We start from the raw sequence: 21990 nt of genomic DNA, 5'->3' as shown, positions 1-21990 counted from the left end.
AGGAGCTATTTCTGTCTAGTCTCAACTTCTATGTCTGTAAATGAAAGAGAAAAAGAAGTTTGTCCATTTTCTTTCCAAATTCTCTCTCTACTGTGTGAAAACTTAAGAGTCTTAACAAACATATCATTTGGCTCCAAATCCCACAAAGCACTGATGCTTAAAGTTGAAATTATGTTTGAGGTTTGAATTGATTCAAGGTGTATTTCTACGTATCAGTTCATGAGATAACCAATAAGGAAAATGTAAAACTGGTGTAATATAAAAGAAATTACTACCAGCATTCTGCAATACATGTGATGATAAAACATACGTTTTTGCAATCTTCTGAGGTGAGATATGGAGGCATAGTCAATGCCCTGTGCACAAGATGGATTTCATGAATTCTCTGTTAATTAGATCATTTTCCTTAATAATATTTTCTCTTCCCCAAGTGGTGAATGAATACTGATGCTTCCTACCATTTTGGAAGCATCAGAAACACCTCAAAGATATTTAAAATACCACAACTAGGAAGAAAACTTATATAAAGCTACTCAAAGCATGTAATAATATAACCAAACCTCATTTTAAAGGTCATGTGTTTTAGTGTCCACTTTTTATACTCACTGTAAGGTTGAAGTGGAAATTTTGAAACCTGTTTCTTAATGTATTACAAATCCTCAATCATTCTTTCTTCACACAAAATAATCTGTTTTCCATATCCAGATTGATTAAAAAGCTACCAGTTGGTTAGGTAAGCACAGAGCATGGAGCACATGCCAAGAATTGCTGGCAGCATATTACTAAGAGAGTGAGAGGCCTTTCAGAAATTTCTAAAGCTGTGTGTAGGATTATTTCATAGCAATTGTAAAACAAGTTTCAGGAGTCAGTGCTAACAGACCTCACAAGAACAGCTGAACCTAAGGATTTAATCTTTTATTCAAAAGTTTTTCTGTGTTCCAAGGGAGGGTGAGAGGGGAGGTACACAGAAAAAGAAATTCAAACTTAATGGTCAACTTGAACTAGTGTAGTATGGAGCAGAGAGAGTTCTCACCTGTCTTACCTACCCAGGCAGGACTGAAGCAGTGATGTATCTCTGAATTAGCGAAATAATCTCTTTCACACTGGTCATTTTTTGGTTTTGTATCTGCACACTGCCATTTGGCAGAATCTGTGCTACGTAAACATGCTGCTCTTCATTACTGGTTTTGATCCCAATACAAACTGGATGGACTCATTAGCCAATATGTTAACCAAAAATTCACATTTTAAAGTATTTTTAAGCTGCCAAATATTTCAAGTTTTTTTCCAGTTGCATTGATTTAAAGCCACAAAGTAAACATAACTATGTACTCCCCTGAGGATGTTTCAGGAAATTATATACTAGAGCCAATTCCTCTCTAATAGGGTTGTCTAAATTCAGGTCAGGCAGCCACTGACCTCATTGTCTGTAATTCTGAAACCTTCATAGCAGAAACATCTCACATACATAGCAACGACACTGCTACTTCATTGGTTTCTCTAAGATACATAAATTAAGCTTAAATCACCTTGGTTTTTGTAGAAATGGTTGATTATCGAAATATAACAACAGCTACATTTCTATCCAGTTCACCCTCTGGTAGAATATTATAATAGTGAATATGCAGAACATGGCAGATATTTCTGTGGCTACAATAATTATTTTTTTTTCAGTATCTATTTTAAAAATGCTATCAGTGTTCAAAATTTCCTGGGAGTTTTGAAAAAAATCTGCTGTAAATGTAATGTTTTTGTCCTTATCCATTAAATCTAGGGAATATGAAATTTGCTTATACATTCTGGAATATAGCTCCATGAGCATAGCTCTAAGAGGCAGCCCCATAAGGAGAACAGGCTCACTGAGCACTTTGCTTTGTCTCGCCCTGTATGCAAACTTATTGGCCATTGATAACCAAGAGTTGGTTGTTAAATAAAATGTATAATAATGAACTTCTGCTTATCTTTCTTTTAATCTAGACACTAATTATGTTATCTCCTTACTATCTTTTTCACAAAATGTGTACAATTTATGATTTAAAAAAAAAAAAAATCAGTTTCCATGTAAAAACATTACAAACCTGACTCTCATATTCCAAAATCAGGTTGTATTCTCCTTTATCCTAATCTGTAACAATATAAATATTTATAAATAATACCTATACTAGATTAACAAAGGTTGACCCTACAAGAATATATTTTAATATAGTTTTAGTATCAATAAAAATACCCAGCAGTAGGTGGCGCATGTATTACTTGCAGTATGAGTATTTTATCATCACTGATTTAATTCCATATTAGTTTAAAGCCCATTTACAGTACAATTGTTGAAAACTAAATATCTCAACATAATTTAAAGGGATAATTATATTTAATTCTTAATTACTACCTTAAAAAAAGAAGAGAGAAACAACAAGACAGCTTTTCAGGAAATACTAGGCAGTAAGAAATAACCTGACAAAACATGGTGACAGCAGCTAAGTTACCAAAGCACTGTTTAAAAATTAACAGAAACTTATGTATTCCAATTCTTTTTAGCCTCTTTTTTTTGTTAGATCAGCTGTTTCAAATAGGTTGCTGTACTAGGCTGATGATTATTAATGCAGCCTCCACACTTTTCCCGTATTATTATAATTTACATGTTATATGAAGTTAGTGTCAATTTTGCACTGAAAACACTGACTCCTGTGACACAGTCCTGTGGTATGAAACTTATAATCACAGTGTAGCTGAGGATGGAAGAGATGTCTAGAGACCATTTAGTCCAAACCTTCAACTCAGTGCAGCATCAGCTACAACAAGTTGCAGTTTTCACTTGGGTTTTGAATACTTCCAATAACTAAAGACTCTGCAACCTCTCTATGAAGCCTGTTCCAGTGTTTGATCAACCTCATAACTGGGTTTTTTATTTTTCATTTGGCCTGATATCACCATGAATAGTCTGGCTCCATCTTTCCATCATCCCAAAAAGTATTTATACATATTGGTAACACCACCACCCCTCCCCACCAAGCCTTCTCTTCTCCAGGCTGAACAATGTCAGCACCTCTCCTCAAATGCCAGATGCTCCAAACCCTTAATAACCTCTGTGTCCAATTGCTAGACTCAATCCAGTATTCCAAACAAATCCATGTTAGTCTTGTACTGGTGAGCTCAAAACTAGGACACAGAAGTCCAGATGTGCTTTCCTCAGTATCAGGAAAAGATTACCTCCCTCAAGCTGATGGCAACTCATTCCTTATCGTGCCCAGTCCTCCAAGTGTGACCTCACTGTAGTATGAAATCAAGATGAAGAAATTTTAACATATTTGATGCATTGGGTGGTTTCCCTTCTTCCAGTTTGGAGCTATTATTCCTTGCAAAAATAATGAACAAGAGATCCCCAGAGGAAAAACAGATTGACAGTTATGACAGGGTCAGAGCCTGGAACATGGGAACAACTTGGAAACAGGAATTTCTTCTGCCTCCATTGGTTTAGAGCTCAAATTTCCTCAGTAATCAACATTTCATATTCAAAATCCAGAAAATACTGTGACAGAAAACATAAAGCAAATGCAAGGAACATAGATGTGGCATATTTTTTTTTTTTTTTTTTTTTTTTTTTTTTTTTTTTTTTTTTTTTTTTTTCCAGCTTGTGAAGTTGTATTTTAAATTTATGAAATACATGCTACAAGTTTGGTTTTAATGATGATTTAGTAAGATAAGAGAACAGTCAAAGTACTGGCAAATACTGTACAAGACCAGGTGATATTCCTTCAGGATTCTTTTAGAAGAAAACAGAGAAAGACCAGTCCTTTTTACAACACTGTATACACATCAGAGTCCCGAGTTGTAAGCTCAGGTATGTTAAAACATAATATCCACAAGTCAATAAAATGACAAATGACCATATTTGCTTTTCCACTCTGAGAATCCAAAAAGTAGAAAGAAAGCATAACCAGGAAAAAGTGTAGAGACATCGTAATTTGTCTGGGGAGCTTTCCCTCCAGAGTTGATTAAAGCACAGCATTCCTTCATTGTATTCTGAACTGCTCAGACACCGAGGCCAGTAGCCTTTGAATTGGAGAGCAAGTGTCAGCTGTGACCAGCATGCTTCTCAGGTCTTGCACAGTAATCATCTTCTCCAAACTGAAAATATACTGCTAATATCAGTGGTTTCAATACAGGTCTACAAATCTATTTTAAAGAGAAAGAATGATGTACCTCAAACATGAAAACAGCAGTCTGAAATAGATAATTGGCTGCTGGACCCTTAGCATAGCCATTATAAATTGCACAATATTAACAAGGAGATAATTTCTGGATATCTGCTCTCAAAGTCACCAACACAGGCTCTCTTGCAATAAATATTTAATCTTTTAATTTTCATTATTATTTACTATTTTATTTTATATTTAATTAACATAATAAATTAAGATTGGAAAGAGCTGTATTGTGTCTTGATCAAATATGCAGGTGACTTAAATTTTGCAGAGGAAAAAGATATACCACTTGAGACAACAGAATTGTGGCAGAGAAACACAAGGAACCAAGTAGCAAACAGGAGGATATCTGCAGTGTTTGTAAATATATGTGAGTGTGTACATGTAGATACATATTAGAAAAATATGAACTGTGTGCAGATATGTACACATACATACACACCCAAATACCTACGTGGTCTCATAATTTTGGACACAGGATCAGTCTGTATTAATTTGTATTCCCTTGTGAATGTGAACTCCTACACTGAAATGGAATGGAATGCCAAACACTCAGTGGAATGATAAAGAACAATATATAATGGGGAGTAGACAGGAAAGGATGGTATTTGTTACTTTTCTCATTTTTAAGTTACTCATTCATAAAGCAGAACTGGTACACTCAAAGAGAGAACAGAATATTCATAAAAATGTACTTAGAAAGTTAAGATGACACAGAGTATTGGAGAGAGAGTCACAGCAATAAATACTGTGCATGACATGTAACAAAATTTTGTTGAAATGGGCTACTCTACCCATATGGGCTTAAGGTAACTAGCAAAGTAATGAGACCCACAAAAATGCAGTGGAATAGGCAAAAAGTCAGCCTGGTAAATTTGTACCCTGACTGTGAAGACAAAGTGGCCTTTTACAGGGGAAAATCCTGCGTATATATATCATCTATAAAATCTTATTTCAAGTCCATGACTTGGTTGATTTCAAAGCGCTCAAAATCTCAAATAGATTCAGAGCTTCCCGTCCAAAATGTAAGCTAGAGAGCAGAACAATTTTCTTCCTCATTAAAAAGTCATATAAGAATTAAAGAAAATACCTCAGGTCTCACAGCATGAAACAGCTGCAATTTTAGAGAGAAAACATGAGAGCTAGATGAAGGATTGAATTTTAGTAATTTATTTGTATGGTTCAAAGCACTGTTTCAGAACACATACCACAATTAATAAAAATGCATAGGATTTTATTCAGATGATGAAAAATGAGAAATGCTGAATTCTTACTTTCGAATCCAATTTGCAGTCAATATATGCAGCCTGGAGTCACGTATGGAAATTCTTCCTCATGGAGATATGAATGAAATATTACAACTCATACTAAAATGTAACAAATTATACTGCCACTTACAAAAAAATAAGAAAGAATAAAGACTAGATTTAAATGTTTATAATTTTGTAAGTGGAGGAAACCCCAGACTAATGTAGAAGCAATCCTACCATAGCAATTTTATTAATACAATTAACCCTAAAACCTGTTACCCAGAAGAAAAGCTTTAAGCAGTCATAAACTTTGTATCCAAATGGTGGAGTAACTACAGAATTTTGGTTTTCGTTCTTTTTTTTTTTCTTTTCTAATTATGCATGTAAGAAAGAATATGCTCAAATGTTCTGCAGTTAGTCACAGGTTTTTTTTTAAAGGGACTTATTCCTGATCTTCATTTAGGGATTCAAAATGCAGATGAAAAACTTTACAGTTAAAAATTATAGTATAACTGATTAAGCTAACTCAACTACTCCAGAGTCATGCTGCATTCAAATTAGATACTGGTTCCTAATAATGAAAGCAAATGCTAATGTGATCAGTCACAGAAGTGATGTAATCAGAGCACCTTGTTACAGCCATTTCTTCCCCTTCTCTTTCAAAAATCCTGGAATGACAGCGACCCACTTCCAAAATTCAGAAATCAAGACGTATCTACACCAGCTTATAATAGATCGGTGACCTGACCTGTTCTGAGAGAGGTCTTTTTCTGTTACTTGGCTGGAGAAGTAGTTGGCAGAGGGATATATTTAAACAGATGTTTTATAAATTTATACCCTTCTTGACCCCACTGAAGCTCATATATTCATCTCTTCAGGTGCACATCATGCTTAAACAATAGATAGGTGCAATTCTTATTTTAGATTTCGGAAAGACAGGATTAAATTCTACAGAAATATTTGGGATCAAAAGCTGTACTGTAGCCAGAAAAAAAAGGCTAAATTTGGGGACCAGGTGAAGTAATTAAAAGCCTTTCTACTCAATTTGTTTCTCTTCCTACTACTATCTGATGAATATCTGTGAAAAGTACTGATTGACTTAGACATTTTGAAAACAAAGACTTGTGATTCAAATCAAAGATAATATGCAGAATTTTAATAAACATGCAGCAGTTTGCCTGAGCAACAGCCATTTTGTAGAATGCTTTATAGTAATCTTTTAAAAAATCTACTGTACAACAGTTCCCATACTTTTTTTCCCCTCTCCTGTTAAGATAATCCTTTCATAGCTTTAGGCAGCCATTCTACTGTTTTCAGAATTCACTGCAGAGATAGATCTTATTCTGTAAAAACTTTTCATTTCAATGATCCTTGGACTTAAAAGATTCAAGTAACAAAAGACATGAAGTTGAAGTCTAAATTTGCTACTAATTCCCTTAAGGTTCAGGGACATGATAGATATCAGGTTATACCTATCTCTGTGAAGGAATACGTTCTCATAAACATAGTATTGCCAAAACTATCAAACATCAGCAGACAGGTGACAGTGCTCTTTTTCAAACATGTGAAAGTCAGCAACTGTAATCCTAACACAAAACCAGGCTGAGTCACAGAACCAAGCCTCACAAAATTTGTGTATGGTTTGATGTATTTGCTCCATGGAAGGCTAAAACTGCATTAGGTAAGTAAATCCTCATCTGATTAAGAACACAACCTTATCATAAATGTAAATTACAGATCAATTGTAATAATGAATGCATAGCTATCTTCTATAATAATGTGTTTTGTCTGGGTGTCTGTCCTCTTTATGCAGTCCTCTCTTACTCTTAGATAGATGAAAGAGGTCTATCAGAAACAAAGGATCATCCTTCTGCATGTTGGTTATGCTACCAGAGATATTTATGTGTCAGACGATTCCCTCCCAGCAGTTAAGGCACATTGGAAAGTATTTTTTAAAAAATGCATAAAAGAGACCCTTTAAGGAGAAAAACAGTATTGTTGGTAATGCATCAACTACAAGAGGTAAATAGTTTTTTTTCTTTTACATATGAATATTGTGGTATAAAATGTGCATACATATTTTTATAAAGCAGTAATAATTCTTCAAACCATATATGCAAATAAGTATCAGAGGGATACTGTTTTCTGTTCAGAAATAGAACAGAAAACTAGCAATACATCTGAGATTGCTGTAGAAGCACTTGGGGTAGAAAAGGAAATAACAGATAAATACAAAGTGATTACATTTTCAAGGGAAGTGAGACATTTTTGTGGCAAATCTACTATGAATATCAGTAGTAAGGGTAACATTGGCACTAAGAAGTAACTTTCACTATCACACAGTATCTGTTGTGATTAATAGAGCTTAATCTCATAAAAGACAAGCCTACCTTTGCTTCTTTTGATTTTGAGTTTTCTTCATGGCCTTAAGGACTGGAAATGTGGTGTGTGTGTGTGTGTGTGTGTGTGTGTGTGTGTGTGTGTATGTGTGTTCTAAGAGTCAGTGCCTTTTAGGAAATAAAAGGCATGGCCATAAAACAATTACCTGATGTACAGCTGTCTAAGTGCACAACTGTTTGGAAAAGTAAATCATTACATATTTTTTTTTTTCTTTTTTTGCAAGCTGGCTGGTATCAACAAGGTAAAATAAGGATTCTAAATGGGAGCAATATTAATTGCATCACCTGTGTGGGGTCTGCCCACTGATCATTCCAGAACAATTTAAGCAAAAAAACACTTGGCTCAGTATGTCCCATCTTAGGCATCCCAGTTACCATATTAGACACTGACCACTTCATTCCTACCCATTCGCTGCATTTTACTCTCATCTTTGCAGATCTCCACTACACCACCCCAGAGTCATTTTCTTTATAGCTTGAAGGTTCACTTCACAGATGACAAATCACTTTTAATCTATAAAAACTGTCCTCCTAGTACAATTAAAAAAACACAAAAACAAACTAACAACAAGGGGAAAAAAAAAAAAAGTGGTGAACAATGGATTTCTCAATACTGCTTTATGGAAGAAAATTTGGTTTTTGCATTTCTTTCCACTGACATTTTGTTTTGCCAAAGATAAGAAAGGAAAAATGGAATATCAATACAGTCTTGTATGCAGACCTAAGAGCTACTCATAATTCTTAGTAAGTACATATCATTTACAACAATTTGTTAGTCATTCAATAACTGTTACAGAACTGGGAGGAATATTTGCCATACAGCAGCATTCAGCAAGAGCAAGGATTCTATGTATGAATAAGAACATTTGACAAAATGTTCCTATGAAATAGCACGAAGATTCTTTTGTCTGGTGATTGTGCTAAAAACATGCTTAATATTGGCAGACAATAGCACAAAAAGATCACATCTATTCCTACAAAGAAATATGTATTGCAGCTCCTATAAATCAACTTGTCTAAGAAGAGATGAAAGAGGAGTTCTCCTTTCATTCAAAACTAAGGTGCATAGTATCAAACTGGGTTATTCTGTTTCAGCTAAATATCCCTGCTTTAATTTTACCAAAATGTGACAAATGCACTACATTAAAGAATGTATTTCTCAAATATAAAACTTAATATATTTCCAAGATATTTATAAACTAAAAATGCAGACTGAATATTTCTTTTCCATTTAATAAATAAATATTTTAATAGAGGAAAACATTGGGAGAACAAAAAAAAAAAAAGGGTGGGGAGGGTATAGTGCATAGTCAGAGACAAAATAAAGCATGTAAAACTTTGATGTCACTAGGACTTTAGACTAAACAAAATGTGGGATATCTTGGTCCTTGTTAAGTTCATTTTCATAAGAAACCAGCAGCTGAAATGAGATATAGTGGGGACATTTCCAGGCCATTTAAATAAAAGGCTAAGTTCACTGGCAACAAAGAATTACTAGTATTTTTTGTTGTTTTGATTTGTCCATTGATACCTTTCTTGGTAAAATTTTATTCCATTTATTGCTCTTTTTTCCTTCTGATAATTAAAGTTGCTATCATGGCTATTGGGGTTTGTCTTTTTAAGTAAATTGATGCACTATTTCTTAAAAAATTTTAAGTGCTTTGAATTATCTTTTGTTTGTTTGTTTGAACTACAGAAATACACAATTATTTTGTATTTTTTTTATACTTTTGTATTTTACTCTTAAATTCTGCAGATTCTTTTGTAAGGGCTTATCAGAAGCTGAGAACTGTAGAACAAAGCATTTTAAATAGCAAGCATATCCAGCATGGCAAGATGTCAATCATTCTCTTCTTTTTTATAAAAGGCTGCATTCAGGCTTTGGTTAAACCATTTTTCCTGGATGTAACCAAGTCTTTTCATCTGTGCAGAGTATGATTACAAAGTTACATTTCAACCACTACCGCCTGTTCATCCAGAAATCCTACAGCTAGCAACAAAGATTTCAAAATAGGCCGGGTTAGCAAGAAGAGCAAATTGAAGTGGCTGAAAATTTGCTCCACTAGCACATAATAGAGAGCATCCAGCAGTGCAGGAATTCAGAAAGTTCAAAGATACCTTCTGACAGTTAACCACCACCCTGGAGAACCTATGGTTTTTTTTTGAAAAGCATATATGCTTCATTACATGGGTTGCTATTCTTCAAGCTTCTCTATCGTACTGACAGTGTCAGCCGAAGCATTTTCATTGTTTTTCTTGTATGTTTCATCATAATTCAATATTCATAATACATCACTAAGGATAGAACACAAATTTGCATTAGATAGGTTTGCAAGGATTTTGCATCATTTTGTTATGAATGCCTCGTGACTACTGAAGAGATTCTGAATAGAAAAAATAAACTAGTATCATTTTTATATGCCAAAACCCTCAGGGAGGACCTGAGGAGTAAGTAGGTACAGAAACAGCAAGTACGCTTAGAGTTTCCAACTGACTAGTGATCTAAGATAACCCAAAGATAACTCAATACTAGTGTTGTTACTCCCTCAAGTAGGCTTTTAAAGGTATCCTAAGATAGACTCCTAAAACCTGTATTTTTAGAAACTGCAAGCCAGAAGACTGTTCTAAGTTACTACTAATATGCCAAAATCATTGTCACTTTGCTCAGACAATACAGGGACTACTTTCTCATAGGCTTCTGAGAGTTTAAAACATTGTAAAAAAATATTATATCAAGTTCCAAGTAAGAACTAAGGCCTTAGTATTAACTTTCTCTGAACTGAAAGCAGAATGCAGATGGTAAGAGAAAGCAAAGCAGAGGCTGGAAGAATTTATAGACTTCTACATTCCTGGGACATTCAGTCAGAAACAGCACAAATCATCTGACAGCTGTCACTGTATATACATTGCAAAATTTCATCTCAGACCGGCTGCATAAGACATGATCATTACCAAATTATCAGCTGTGGTTTACACCCCGGGGTTTTACTGGCACATAGCATATTGTGTTTCTATTGTGTTACAGGTTTTTTCCTGAAAATTATCTAAGAACTAAAAATAAAATCAGCAGATCAGAAATGTTGGCTCACGTAGCCTCTCCTGCGCAGTCTCTGTAATTCATTGTTATGACAGAAAAGACAGCTCTTTCAACCAGCAAGACAAATACAGCTGAACATTCTTTGTTTCATTTTTACTCTAATTTAGATAGGTAACACTGCCTTTAAATTGAGTTGATTGTGGATACTGTATGCTGACATCCCTACTGGCTTTGATGAAATCTCAACGGTGTGATCAAAGAATGTTTCCATCAAAGTTACCGTGCTACACAAGCAGCAAAGATCTTGGAGCTTTTTATATTTAGCAAATGAGCAGCCACAGGAATGCTAGTGGTCTCCCCTTGCTGCAGATCCTCAAAAGAATTTAACAAACACTATTATGTCCAGTCTCACCATGCCATTTTCTAAAGCATATAGCATATACTTTTACCTTTGAGTTTTAAGTAAATCTCTAGAACCTTTTTAAAGAGATAAAGTTCAATGACTCATCAGTGGGTTCTTAAAGCAACAGATATTGCTCATGTACAACATGAAATTATATGTGTAGTTAATCTGTATGATGTTGTTACTGAAGATTTTATTTCACTTCAGATTAATGCACTTCTATAGTGTGTTGAACTCACTTTCAGTATCTTTTTTAAAATGAAATTGGAAGAACTTCACTAAAGGCAAAGCAGGGGTTGTATTTTCTTTGAGTGCTCTTAACAAAAATTATCTGTTCTAAATATGAGTGTTTAGAATATGTAAACACATCTCATTTTTAAAGAATGCATAAGAAAAACAGAATCTTAATTTGCTTCATGACATAAAAGGAATCAGAATTGTTTCCTTTATAACAAATATAAGTGTGTTGGTTTTTTTCTTAATCATCATCATTGTACAGTCTCAGGTTACTGTTTCAGTCAGTGTTTTTCAGGGGGGGTTTCTGTGTTTTTTTGGTTGGTTGGTTGTTGGGTTTTTTGTTGCTTAAATAATTTTTCAGTTTGCAAATACTTCAGATCACAATCCAAACCTGATAGGCAACAACCATTTTTTCCATCTTACCTTTTTTTCACTTTAGCCTTACTACTCCCTATGTTTAAAATTCAAACACATACTAAAAATTAGCATAGAGAAAAGAACACAATACAGTATCATTACTACTTGATAGTGCTGCTGCTATGTGTGCGTATATATATATATATATATATATATTTAGTTTCAATTTCATACTAAAAATACTATTTATTGACCCTTAATAGCTATACAATATCGCCTTAAATAAATAAGAAAGGCCAGAAGAAACACAAGGACTTCACATCAAACAGTGAAAGATATTTTTCTAGCCACTGCAGCTTGGCAGTCTCCACAGGCAGTTCTAATAGCCTGGAAATTGCCTCAGGGTCTATCACTGAATTCTGTTGTTGATGAGCTTTTATATTGCTTCATTCTTAAGCAGCCTTTTACTTTGAATAGTATGTTTTCTTTCCTCAACAGAGCTATTACAGATTACAATGAACAATAGGTATTTTTCCAATAATTATATCAAATACTATTTTCTAGTGAAATTATAGATGAGTGGATTTCTCCAGGTACATGTGAGACAGACTCAAAATCATCTGAGTTGAGCATGCCTTGTTAAGACCTCTGTCTGTAGGTCTTAACCTGTAAACATGGCAGCGAGACTACAGTTTATAGATATTTTAAATTCTGTTAAAAAATAATACTATTAAAGACACTGTGCCACTAAAATCTCATACTTAAATATTAGCAAATGAAATACAGAAAAAACAATTCTGTAGTTCTCACAGGCCTAAATATTAAATTTGATGGCCAAGAAACTCTTGATTTGTCAGAACAATACATTTTGATAAGACAAACTTTTGTGTATGGTTTTTCTTGTGTTAGCTAATAGCACATTTCTCACAGATCTATATATCCAAGTAGATTTATCTGTAAATTATGATTTTTGCTGTAGTATAAAGATCCACATTACATTTTGCACTACATATAAAATCACATCCTGAGACTATTTCAATAAATCAGGTTAAGTGGAAAAAAAATTATGCTGAGACACAGGGACTATTAGCAATGTGAAACAATATGCAAACATGGCAGCATCACTTAAAATCTCAGTTCACCCAGTTAGGTCCAACTTCATTACTGATGTGTGACTTTCACTATGCCATATAAACGTAGCCAAAGGGCAGCAAACTACAAAACTTCATCTTTAATTATGCACTAAGAATTTTGTCTGTTCAGAAAGTAATGAAAAGACTGTCCTACCACGTTGGTATTTTTGTCTGTTTACAGTTGAACAAATATTAAATTAAATCATATTTTATTATTTTTAGGTAATAAAAAAAGTTCAAGAATTTGTGCATTTTCATTGACATTTCTAAACTCTGAGTTGTACAACTGTCTAATCCCACAGATTAATGTATGGCAAACTCTGTGAGCAATTATATCTTGTAAATTGTCCTATAACAGCAGAATTAACTACATTGGCTCACTTTTTAAATTGCTCCCTTCTTAAAATCAGAAACCCTCTGAGTAGCTTTCAGCAACATTTCAGAGAATGCTCTTACTTTAAACCATTTTTCATATTATGGGTGTGCTTATTAAGCATGTTCAGACAACCCAAAAGGAGCAAGTAGCATGAACAAATCTCACACACCTTAAAAATCATTAATTCCTCTCCCACACACTCCAAATAATGGACATTTCACAATGACAGGATGCCAAAGTGACATAGCTGTTAGCATCTTGAAGTCATGTCAATTATATTTCACATCATCTGTAGGAAATAGAGCACAGGTGTTGAGTCAGAGTATTGCCAGTATTGACTCCCTCCATTTATGGGCAGTATCCACTATAAACAACTACTTTAAACATTATTACACATTTTATTTCCTATGGAATAATTCTGCAGTACATGTAGCATTATTTTGACTAGTAGAACAAACTGCTGGCGCTATCCTAAGACACACAATGAACATTTGCACAGTTAGTTTTACAAGACCTAAGAATAAAATCTTCTGTCACTCTTCAAGAGACCATTCTGTCCACAAGTACAATAAGGTAGTTGTTTTTATGATTAAACACATTTTTCCAAAGGAATAAACAAAATCATAACACAATATTTTTAGCTTATGCTAAAATTTTCACTGTCATTACAGAAGCTTAAAACTCGGAGGTCCAAGTACTGTTTTGTTTCTAGTGATACTGCAGTTCCAAGGTAGGTTGGAATACCTTGCTCAATTCGATGATGAGGTTACCATTTTGAAGGTAAGTCAAACATATCATCTTTTTAGGAAAAAAAACCACAACAGAAACCAGAAAGGTAAATGAAGCCATTTTGAGAAGTGAGGCAGTAATTAGTAATACAAGATTGCTTACAGGAAAATATACCTTATACCAAGTATACCTTATAAAAATACAGGTTTTTCTTTAGAACAGTAATGAGTCTTAAAATGTTGGTACTTAGAACACTGGGAAACCATGATCCCACCCCAGTTTCATAAGTCCTTAAGTACAGAAAAATTCGATGTAGAAAAACATTAATGAAAATACCATGTTATAATCATAAAGATGCATAGTTACCCTACTGCTCAAATAAATATTTTAAAAGAATTCGTAGTAATCTGGCTCTACTATCTCGTGTTTTGCCTATTTTAGAGGCTCTCTCACCTTCTTTCAGCTAAAGATTAGATCCTTTCAGCTACTGTACAGATGATCAGATCTGGCAAGCACTTGAAAGAACTTTTATGAAAGATACAATATTTTGGATTTTCAGTCACTATACTTTCTGATAAAAGCACTAAAATTAATTATGACACACAAGCATTCATGGGGGCTATAACAACAAGACTAAGTACTTTCACTAGTGTGAGGGTACTATCACTAAAATGCACTTTTCTCTTTTGATTATTATGTACAATATAGTCAGATACATGACACAACAAATTATAAAATCAAACAAATGGACAGTGAAGTGCAACCAGTATAAAGAACAATAAAGAACACAAGGTAAGCAATTTAAATGGAGGGGCATGACAGCTAATGACAAGAACACTGATTCAAAATTCAGAAGTAATTGAAATTACTTCAGTTGAATTAGAAATCTGGCCACTCTAAGTATCTGAAACTTCAAATCAAATTCCAGATCAATACTGAATATAATTCAACACTGAAAGGTCTGCAGTGTTGCAGCACCGGTCATGACCTCAAGCACAGTGGGTTTCTTAAACTGCTTAAATTTTTGTAGGATCAAAATTTTACAGCAGAAGTTGCTTAAAAACAGAAAATATGTAATTAAACTGAAATGCACTATTGATTGCTCCAGATCCACTTAATGTTTCCAGATGCCAATACTTGACCTCTTTCCTTTATGGCAGGGATACATGGATTACCAGCCAAACCCCCATCAGACAATGGGTGTTTGTACAGACAATAATAGTCATGCTCTGAGCATCTAGCAAGAAAGCTCACAGGAGGACCAGGTTTAACAAAGGTTCTCTAGGGTTTCTCATTTATTTATAGGGCATTTGTTCAACATAACTGACACACACAGACCAGTAAATCCTCCACCTATATTCCCTGCATGCAGCTGCGCAGCCTGTAAACTGCATGCAAACAGAAGCATTATTACATTTCTTCTTCTGACTTTTGCTTATCCTCCCCCAGGGCTGTTCAGGCCCTTTTCAGATCAGGGAGGCCCCTTCACTGAAAATCTGAAATGTCCTCCTGATATTTAGTACCTCAGTCCAAAATGGAACATGGCTTTTCCTTATGGGGCTGGCTGGCCAAGAGTGTACAATATAACCATGGCCAGGAAACAGCAAATAACTTGCATGTTCAGTAAGGCAGCACCATTTCTGGTCTGATACAGATACCGTTGAAGTAAATTTTCTTTGCTGGATGCCGAGCAGGAGGTGGTGTACAAGGACTAGAGGTTAGGGGTGTTTTGTTTTGGTTTCTCTTTTTTTCTTTCTTTTTAATGTATTAAATATAATAAGGCTATGGAAGTAGTCTTTTTAGACATACAATGTATCTTTTAAATCTCAAATGCCAGCAGATTTGATTTAATGCCCAGTTGTTTAACACATAGTTTTATTTTTAGTTTTCTACTCATACTAAACTGAAGAATATGCTACATGTAAATTCCTTACTAATTTACTTTATCAATCCATTAGGAGCTATGGAAGAAAAGTCCACCTTCAACAAAATAAACATTCCTCAGTTTCTAACCAACCCCCAAAAGGGCAACATAAATACTAGAAACCTGCTGCATGCATACAGACTGATGTAATCAGACTGCACACAGGCAAGATGTAAAAAAAAAAAAAAAAAACTAATAAGATTTACCTTGCTATTCATAGATTTTAGTGCCACACACAAAAAGATATTTCTCTACTAATCCATGCAACAATGATTAGCCTTAGTTTCTGCTTGCCTAGAATTTGACAAATGACCCAGACCAGATTTGTCCAACTTCAACCCCAAATATCCAGAACACCGAGTCTTTTGCTTTCCCATGGATGACCATTCTCCACATCTCAGTTTCTCTGAGCAATTTCTGGGGGCAGAGAAGAGCCAAATTCAAGGCAATGTCTCACAAAAAAAACCACTATCACAGACACTCTAAACATCCAATTCTGTTCTGGCAAGCAGACTTGCTAGAACTGTTCAGTTTTCCTCTGCTTACAATCAAAACTGACATATACACCTATTCCATATTTTCATGCTTTCATAGATATTACCAGACCTCTTCTCAGGTTGAACTAACAGCAACACAAAGCTGACCAGCCACTTGCCATAAAAGCATCTGCTCCCATTAATTTCTAAGGCAAGTTTGTTGCCTAATCCCTGTTTACCCCAAGATTCCAGATATGTAAAACTTTGCTACTGGTTAGCACCTTCCTATGCTTGTAATCAGTATTACACGTTTTAAAATTATGCAAGGGGCTTAACAGTGTGAAACTTTTTTATTTAAATAAACACTCGATTAGTTTATGAGGTAAATACTCTTTCATTAGCTAACCTCATTTGACCAGACTAATTGGCATAAAAATTACAGATCTCTGTGTTTAGCTCTATTTGAGTAAATGTGAACAATGTCAGCATTAATTAAGTGTAGATCAAGAGCTATCATTCCACTACTCTAAATGTAAATTTCCCTCAAAAAGAAGTGTAAAATAAGCAGTTACTGCTTTGCACAGCACAAAACTAATTGGACAAACCTTCAGAATGAAAGAGCCAATGTCAAAGAGTCTTCAGCAAATTACAGTCAGGCTGAAGAAGGAAATAAATACAGATATGCTCCTTTATTCCTTATTAAGAGGCAATATAGTAGACTACAGTTCATGAGCAAATTAATTTTTTAAAAATAATTTAATTCAGCCCAAAATTCCTATCTTTATTTTAGTTTTTCCCATATGGCCAGATTTTCAAAATCACTGATACCTTTGTTTGTATATATACAACTGGAATAAAGAAAAAAAAACCTCTGTTCCACCTGTAACCGATGAACTGATCCATCTAAATGAAGTTCAGCTCTCAGAAGTAACTCATCAGCTGCCATTGTGACAGTCACTGCCAGGTTTTTAAGAGTACAGAATATGACTTTTTCAGTTATTCTAAAAAACATCTATTCTTAGCCCTATATCTTGCTAAAGTGTTAAAAGCTTCCAACATAAAACCAGACTGAAATGGTCTTGCTTTTCACTCTTGTAAGCTGTTACACTAAAATCTACAGGACTCTCTCCAACCTTAAGCAGATAAAAACTGTCATACCAGATAAAAGAAGCACATAAAAGAACAGGATACAAATCACATTTTATAACTCTTTGTAGCATAACCACTTAAATCTTGAGTTTGTGGGAGATACACAGTGACTATATCTCAGTGGAGAAATGCTCAACAGTTTACAAAATGTTTTTGGGTTTGTGTTTTGGTTTTTTTTTTTTTTAAGTGTAAACAAATATAATATCTAGATAAAGGGATAAGCACAGGGATTTTAATGTCATCTTAACTGAATGAGAGAAGGAAGGTATTCCAAGATCAAAGTGACTGCTGCTTTCAAACTATAAAACTAACTGTTGTATATTTTTCACCAAGGTCAAAGGTAATGTACAAACATGAATATTTAAAAGATTTAAACATCACTTTTCAAACCTAATCCTTTTTTTCTATAAGAATAAAAAACATTTCAGATACTTCAGCAGAAAATGTTATGTAAATTACTTCTGCATTTAACTGAGCCCCAGTAATGATACAGTATTGCTATGGAATTATTCCACATATCATCAATGTATCTCTTTCCTGTTCACCAGGACCCTGCTCTATTTGCAGAGCTGAGCACTTCTCAGCCACAAGGTGCTGCTCTCGTTAGAGGAAACAGAACGTTGAGAACCTTGAAAAATAAAGCTTGGTGAGCGTTTCATAACAGAAATGTGTAGTTCCAGTATTCATAATTTCCTTTGTAAAACAGCTTCTTTTAAAACTTTACCCTAGGATCTGCACGAAGATTGTTTCCACTCATTTTCTGCTTTTTTTTTAGACTGGGCTGCATCAGATATTTTGTAAGAATCTAAGAGTGAAGAGGTGAAACCCAATTATGCTCTCTTTCTTGGATTGCAACATGTAAAACTATGCTGAAAATCTTTATCTTTACATTGAATTTCCACGTTTCAAATGATTTAGCAATTTTGTATGCACTAAATTTTAAGCAAAAAATTTCCTGATCAGCATTTTCAGATTGTATAACTATTTTAAAAAGTAAGTAGTATAAAGTAGTTTCTCTCTTTTCAGTTTCTTTTTTTTCTGTAAATTCAACAGAAGTCCTGTAGCTTTTTTATTTTCATTTTTTCATTTTCATTTCCAGATTTTTCATTTTTTCATCACAAAATCTTTCATGTTAGAATTCAGTGTACATAAAAAGAATAATTTCCTTGCTTAATCAGAAGGCTTAAGGAATCTACAGAAAAATTATAGATTTAATATTTGGCAAAGAGCATAGGTAACATTTTGTTCTGGGATAAAACCATCACATAATTAAAAAAGGAACAGGCAAATGTCTTGCTGTCTTTCTGACATGGTCAAATAAGACTAAATTATCTCATTTAAAGAACTAACTTCACACACTTGTCCCATCCAAATTGTACAGTAAAAACCTAGATAGATGCTTTTGGGTTTGGTTTGTTTTTTCCCCATATGCAGTTACCAGCATTCATACCTCAAAAATCAAGCTCCATATTTGGCATCACAAAACAAAAAATCACGTGTCCCAGTAATCACATCAGACAAAGAATTTACCTCTCCATAATTAAAAAGTAGATTTTAATGAAGTAAAACATGTAAAATAAACCTTGGTCACTGTCCTGAAACCAAAACGCTTTGTGTATGAACATGATTAACATTATACCTCTGTGTTTCCCTGGATTTGGGACACTTCTCCTGTTTATATACAAAACTAAGGTCTACCATTAGAAACTTAAATTACTGCCCATAACTTAAATCAGAGACCTAAATGGAGATGCAGCAGTATATACACACATACACATATATATATGCATAGATCCTTATAATAATGTGTATGTATATAAATAGCTAGAATAGGATAGACACATCAGGTATATGAACCAAGATGATAATTCAAATTTCACAATCTCTACAATAAGAGTAAATGTTCCCTGAGGTTCACTCGGCATCTTACTCTGTATACGTTTAGTGGGAGAAAAAAAAAAGAGAAAATACACCATGAAACAAGAAAATTACTATTAATACTTGGTTAATAGCACTCGATTCCAGATCATAATCCAGCATCATCTCTAGTCTGTGCTAGCTCCTCTAAATCTACTCTGATTTGTACATAAGGGAAGAACCTAGTCCTTGACAGAGGTGACTCAGTATGGCAGAGCTTGGCATTAAAAAGGAGACTGTTCTTGCCCAAAGAACTAGTGTCAACCAAACACAGATAAAGGGTAAGAGATGAAAGAATACATAGAGCTGAAGTAACTGGCCAAAAAATCACCTTATAGATTAGCAACCAAGTTCTATATATCATGTATTATTTGAGTGGTTTTTCACTAGCTATTGCCTCCCTCACCTTGCATTTTCACAGAAGTTAAAGCCCAGATATTTTTCTATATTATCTAAATACAAGCCCATTGGAGCATTCTAGAATAAAAGAGATTTAAACACAGCAACTTTTTACAATATTACTCAGTCTAAAACTATATTATGATTTGTTGGCTCCAGAAGAGTTTGTGCATGTCACTCGTTTAAGACTGCCGTTTGGGCTCAGGAGAGGAAAATGTCAGGTTGTAACCAGCCAAGCATCACTAATGAATTAGAAAAAACAGCATCAAGAGAAGTATTAAATGAGGATACAGTGTAATTATTTTTGTATGGAAACTGCATTCAGTATCATCCTTGATTCTTCATAGAGACATGAGAAGCACGGTGCAGGGGGCAATCAAATATATTTCATTTAATCACTTGAAATGCACAGTATATTCCAAAATGGAGATTAATATTTCATTTTATAAATGTGGGCAAACAAATAGTAATGCTATGCCTGGGAGCTATATTCTACCAAAACTGTACAGGTACAGTAACTATAAATATGTATAGTAAGGTGTAATATGTGTGCTGAATATTTTGGGGTTAACATCCATGAAACTTGGCTAGAGTCCCTAAGCAACAGCAAAGCAAACAACCCAGTCCTCAAACTGTAACAAAATCTGTCTTGTACCAGCTAGATGCTTTCCTGCAATGCAGTTTTGTGCTAGTAGAAGCTCCTAATGCACCTACATGTCTCTATTAGTTAAGGTGAGCTTTCACTGATCTGTTTCATTATATCAGTACAAATTGCAACTTTGCTGGTATGCTGAATCCACATAAGAGTTTGTATGGGATCCAGTACACCAGTGACCCAGTAACTGGACATAGCTTTAGATTAAAAGGTCATAATCAGATGCTATGAAGCTGTAAAAGTTTTTTATTGTATATAAATTACCTAGAGTGTTTGCTTCTGGAAGGCAGATATAGCATATATTCTGAACAGAACTTCAATCTAATTCTGCGTGTTTCTCTCTCCAAGAAGAAACAAATCCTGAACAGAAAAGAAAAACTTAAAACATTTCAGGATATCACCTATGCTGTGGCCTGCACAGCCTTCTAGAAGGAAAATTATCTGATGGTCAGCTAAATCATTGCTGAGAAAGCTTTGGCCACCATAGATGCATGAGGATGTCACACTGAAGGCTGGAGCTAGAGGACTGTGAATAACCTCTCAATCTGATTATCAAAATTTGTTTTTCAGTCACCCGTCATCCCCCACTGCCTTCTACTGCAAGAGAAGGAGCTGTGGAACATTTCTCATGTTACACTCATTTAATCCAGGACACAGCAAACAATTTTCAGATACACAGTTACCAAGCTTTTGTCTCATTTCAAGTTTCTAAAACAAATTTATATTTGGCAACCCCTGAACAGCTATTTGGTATGCAACAGAAGTATAACATGTCTCTCTAATTCACTTTTTATTTTTGTTGCTGAGCCTATGGGAATAGGAATCATACAGCTGTGGATGCAGACAGCTTTATTACTTTATTTATCCCTGTTCATTATGTTGAAACATCAGCTCCACCCCATTTGGAGAGGAAAAGGAAAGAGCTGTTTGGGACTCCTTGAAGTGCTTCCTCTCCTAGCCTCTATACTCTACTCTGCAAAACACTCCTCAGAGGGATCTGTCTTGTTCTCATATCTGTGCAGTATTTAAATGTTTTTGAGAGCACCATAATAAAATAAAATCATCATGTCAAAGCCCTATTGGGATAAATCTTCATTCTTTTTCTTGCTGCTTCACCAAAACACAGAACAATATGGGGCTTGGGATTTAATCTCACCACCTCTTCGGGGCTTTGGTTTGTTTTAAATATACCAGATCTCAAGAAGGATGGCCTCCTTAAATATCTCTGGTACTCTGCCCTTAAGCCCCTATGCCTGTCTTATTGAAGCAGTTTTTTCTACTCTGAATCTCTGAAAGAACCATTGGTTGTTTCCAGGACCCCCTAATAAAATATAAATCACATTTACAAAA

At 34.5% G+C, this 21990-nt stretch overlaps 1 long non-coding RNA gene across 1 annotated transcript; it reads left to right on the top strand.

Moving 5' to 3' along the window:
• Window positions 1–7006: 7006 nt before the first annotated feature.
• On the top strand, window positions 7007–21718 carry LOC139802078 (uncharacterized). The gene is made up of 3 exons (XR_011728479.1): window positions 7007–7130; window positions 9605–9679; window positions 21211–21718. It is a non-coding gene; the product is annotated as an uncharacterized lncRNA (long non-coding RNA).
• Window positions 21719–21990: the final 272 nt, after the last annotated feature.

Source organism: Heliangelus exortis, chromosome 13 (genome assembly GCF_036169615.1).
Source record: "Heliangelus exortis chromosome 13, bHelExo1.hap1, whole genome shotgun sequence".
Lineage (NCBI taxonomy): Eukaryota > Metazoa > Chordata > Aves > Apodiformes > Trochilidae > Heliangelus > Heliangelus exortis.
This window is presented reverse-complemented; position numbering and strand designations above follow the sequence as displayed.